The 5,034-nt window shown below is 36.0% G+C and overlaps 1 non-coding gene across 1 annotated transcript; it reads right to left on the bottom strand.

Annotated features, from left to right (window-relative positions):
- Positions 1-219: 219 nt before the first annotated feature.
- On the bottom strand, positions 220-325 carry LOC128279673 (small nucleolar RNA R71). Its single transcript, XR_008269872.1, has one exon. It is a non-coding gene; the product is annotated as a small nucleolar RNA R71 (small nucleolar RNA).
- Positions 326-5,034: the final 4,709 nt, after the last annotated feature.

Raw genomic sequence — 5,034 nt, 5'->3', positions numbered from 1 at the left:
AGGATCCAAACACTCACTTGGCAAATTTCCTGGAATTCTGCGATACATTTAAAATTAATGGCATTTATGATGATGTCATTCGTGTTCGGTTATTCGCTTTCTCATTGAGGAACAAAGCTAAACAGTGGTTGAACTCATTACCACGAGGGTCAATTACTACTTGGGAACAAATGACCGAAAATTTTCTATTAAAATATTTCCCGCCGGCTAAAACAGCCAAATTACGTAATGATATCTCTTCGTTTGTACAGATGGACTTAGAAACTCTTTACGATGCATGAGAGAGATACAAGGATCTACTGCGAAGGTGTCCTCACCATGGACTACCTCTATGGCTGCAGGTTCAAACATTCTACAATGGTGTGAATCCTTCGACAAGGCAAATGATTGATGCAGCAGTCGGGGGAACCATCAACAACAAAACACCTAAAGAGGCTTACGAATTTATTGAAGAGATGTCACTGAATAACTATCAGTGGCAAGTCATGAGGACTAAGCCAACTAAAACAGCAGGCGTTTATAACGTTGATTTGGTTACTATGCCATCAAACCAGGTAGAACTTTTAAATAAAAAGATTGATGGTTTACTTGGTTCTACTCAGGTACATCCAGTAATAAGGTGCGAGACGAATAGAGAAGGAGCATGCACAGGGTATCAACCCTTCAACCTTAGCATCAAGGAGGAACAAGTCCAATAAATGGGTAACAATAACTCTAGATCCCAAAATAACCCATATAGTAACACTTATAATGCAGGTTGGAGGAACTATCCCAATTTCTCACAGGGCGGTTGTAATATCCTAATTTTGGGCCTAGTCGGAATAGTGGTTTCGTGACCATAAAATCTGAGATAGAAATAATTATTTTATGATTATTTTATGGTCTATGATATGATTGCATGATTGTGTGAAAATTTCGTTATGCATAAAATACTTAAATTGAAATTAGGGACTAAATCGAATAATTTGCAAAACTTGCATTCTAGAAGTTTCTAGTATGAAATTGTTTTGAAATATTAGTTAGGAGGTCTTAGATAGAAATTTTACCAATTTCTAAGTCTATGGACAAAAATTGGACATGGGTGGAATTTTTGAAAAGTTTAGTAGTAAGGGCATTTTGGTCATTTAGGGGTAAAATGAATTAAAATACAAAATTTAAAAGCCAATTTTCCTCATCTTCAACCCCATGGCAGAATTTAGCAAGTATAAACCATGGCTAGGGTTTTTCAAGCTTCCAAGCTCGATTGTAAGTCCATTCTAGCCCCGTTTTTCAAGTTCTTTACGTTTTTAGAGTCCTGGTAGCTCGATTAAGCTTATGCTAGCAATAATTTAACCTAAGGTTTATATTTGGAAAAATACCCATAGGTGAAATTTGTGTATTTTTATGTTTTATGATAGAATATGAGGTTTTAAATTATGTTAGACAACTTGTGCTACTCGGTTTTAAGTGAAAACGAGCAAAAGGGCTTAATCGGTAAAAATACCTAATAGTCATAAGTACATGTTAGAGTGAGAATTTGATGTTGCCATAGAAGGGAAAAATGATCATCATGTCATAAAACATAAGAAAATAGGCTGAAGTTTAATTTACGAGCTTTGGGGCAAAAGTGTAAATATGCAAAAGTTTAGGGGCAAAATTGTAATTTTTCCAAAATATGATTTTGGGTCAATTTGAATAATGTGAGTCCTAATTAGACTATATTTTAAATGACAGAGCAAGGAAAACTAAAATTCAGGCTAAAATGGGGAAAATACCAAGTTGTGGACGAAATGGTAAAAGTAGCCATTTTCGCATACGAGGTAAGTTCATATGTAAATGTTGGTAACATAGTTATTATTTTAAATGTTTTAATGTTATTTAAATGATATGATAATTATTATGAAATATCATACTTGTGACAATTGTTTGATAATATGTCAAATTATGTGATATACTTGGAAAATGTGAAATACTACCGAGTATCGGTATCGGTATTCCGTAGAAGATGGTTGAGACACATGATTGGGAAAAAGGTCCCGTTGAACCTTAGGAATGGATTAGGATACAAGTGACATGTCACTAGGATGGTTGAGCATCCGAACTCGTTGAGTTGAGTCCGAGTTCACTTATGGATGCAAATGTCCGAACTCGTTGAGTTGAGTCCGAGTTCGTGAGATGTAACTAGGCATCCGAACTCGTTGATTTGAGTCCGAGTTCACTCATGGATGTGAACGTCCGAGCTCGTTGAGTTGAGTCTGAGTTCGCTTATGGGCGGGTTACATAGTGGCTTGGCTACATATGTGGCACTTATGTGCAAACTTTCCATGTATCCGAATTATATTCCGATGTGTTCAACGGGTAAAGTTCTACTCAAATGGAGGAATACTCAAGATGAAAGGGACGTATTGGTAAGTGTTGTGAAATGGATACTTTGAACAGGTATGTACTTAACCCTCGGGTTGAAAACTCGATATAACAACAATATGGTAAGATGATAAATGAAAATGTGATATGAATGTCTTGGTGATGGTTATGCAAATGATGTTTTATGTTTGCTTATATGGTTATGTTAGTTTCTATTTGCATGTGAACTTATTAAGCATTTATGCTTACTCCCTCCTTTTCATTCCTTGTAGTTTTGACAAGCCAGCTCGGAAATCGGGAACGGTCGGAGGCTCGCTCACACTATCCGTATACCATCTTGGCATAATGGCTTGTATATTTTGAGTATGGCATGTATAGCATTATAATCATTTTGTATATATGGTCTTATGATATGGTTATTGAGTGGTATGAAAATGCTTGGTAATGATTAGCCATTGGAATGGCTAATCATGATCATATTTGGTGTTATGTATGTCAAATTGCTAGCTAATCCATGGAAACCATGAAATAGGTAAAATTTACCATAAAATAGATTCAGACAGTAGTAGTGACGTGAATTTGAAAAATCACTAAAAATAGTAAAAATGGAATTAAATAATGAATAAGTTATGGAATCTAATCTTGATGAGTCTATTTTCATATGGAAGAAGCGAAACAGGTATATGAGCTATATTTTATGAGATGTTTAAATTTTTGTGAAACAGGGCTAGAGCAATTTCTGGATCCCCTGTTCTGACTTTGGAAATTCACCATAAATTTTACAAAGATAATTAGAAGTAATTATTTATATGTAAATATTCCTTATTGAGTCTAGTTTATTAGAGACAAACAAAATAGTCATTGAAGCTCTGTAAAGGGAGATATCTGATTCGTAATACATAGAGGTCAGAGTAGTCAAACCCTGAAACAGGGGAGACTTTAACTAATAAACTGTACTAATTGGCCCAACCAAAAATTCTAGAAAAAAAATAGTAGATAGATATATGAGTCTAGTTTCAGGAAAAATTTACGAAATTAGATTTCGAGTTTCAGAACTCGAGATATGATTTTTAAAGCGACTGTGATGCAGTTAGCCAGCTTGTCTGGAAATTTTAAAATGAATTGTATGAGCTGTTTAAGTAATGAATTAAGTCCGTTAACACCTCGTGTTCGACTCTGGTAACGGTCTCGGGTACGGGGCATTACAGCAGTCAAGGAAATCAAAGACCACAACATCCTCCGGGTTTTTAACAACCACCCTCTCAACAGAAAAAGAAACCGAACGTTGAAGAGATACTTTCTAAATTTATCTCGGTGATAGAAACCTGTTTCCAGAACACTGGGACAGCACTTAAAAATCAACAAGCGTCAATCCAAGGGCTCGAAACTCAGATAGAGCAGCTTTCCAAACTAATCTCCGAATGACCACAAGGTAGCTTGCGAAGTAATACTGAACCCAACCCAAGGGAATAGCTCAACGCGATTAATGTTCAAGATGAAGAAGGATTCGTTGAGCTTGAGCCAGAAACGAGGCAAGAAATTGTGGTGAGCAGAGATCAAGGTGAGGTCAGTCATAATAAAAATAAATCAGTGAATGTCGAATATAAACCTCGTGTGTCGTACCCCAGCGTGACAAAGAAAGACCGCTCAGATGAACAATTTGGTAAATTCCTTAAACTTTTAAAAAAATTACACATTAACTTACCATTTATTGAAGCTCTATCACAGATGCCAAACGCAATGAAATTTTTAAAGGAGCTTTTAGCAAATAAGCGAAAGTTGGATGAGGCATCGTATGTGGAGCTAAACGTAGTTTGCTCAGCTATTCTGCAGAATAAGCTACCCAACAAATTAAAATATCTAGGGATTTTTACGATTCCTTGCTTAATTGGTAGTTTAGATGTTAATAATGTATTAACTGATTTAGGGGCTAATATTAATGTTATGCCTTACAAAATGTTTAAACAATTAGGTCTTGGGAAACCCAAATAGACTAGGATGAGCATTCAATTAGCAGATAAAACTATAAGATTTCCTAGGGGTATTATTGAAGATGTGCTAGTTAAATCAATAAATTTATATTTCCCGTTGACTTCATTGTTCTAGACATAGAGGAGGATAGCAACACTCCTTTGATTTTAGGATGACCCTTTTTAGCAACTGTTAAAATGATTATTAATGTTGGCACAGGTGAGCTCACACTCCGTGTGGGAGACAAAACAATCACCATTCAAGCTCGTAATTCTGGCAACACATCGGAAATTGAAGGTGATTGTCTAAACCATTCTACTAAAACTGACAATATGGTGCAACCTACTTTGCAGAAAATGAGTCTGAAGCAAGTACATGAGCCGTTCTCAAGTAGTAGCAAAGGAACTATTCATGAACATCGAAGGCTACAAATCGAGGGGCTAGATGAATGGTGGACGCATAAACCAAGGACACACGATAAACCAAAACTACGCCAGAACGAGCTCAATACATTCCCAAATCAACTTAAGGTTGGAGATAAAGTATTATTAGATGCCGCAGATCCTCACATTGTCACTACCAAACTGAATGAAGAAATCCCTCTTATGGTATTTAGCATTTTCCCATTCGGTACAGTCGATGTAAGTCATCCCAAGTTCGGTACTTTTAAGGTAAACAACACTCGTCTAAAACCTTATTTTGATGAGAATGATAGCAGGA

The sequence above is a fragment of the Gossypium arboreum genome, chromosome 8 (genome assembly GCF_025698485.1).
Source record: "Gossypium arboreum isolate Shixiya-1 chromosome 8, ASM2569848v2, whole genome shotgun sequence".
Taxonomy (NCBI): Eukaryota; Viridiplantae; Streptophyta; class Magnoliopsida; order Malvales; family Malvaceae; genus Gossypium; species Gossypium arboreum.
The sequence above is the reverse complement of the archived record's forward strand: the minus strand, read 5'-3'. Positions and strand labels throughout refer to the sequence as shown.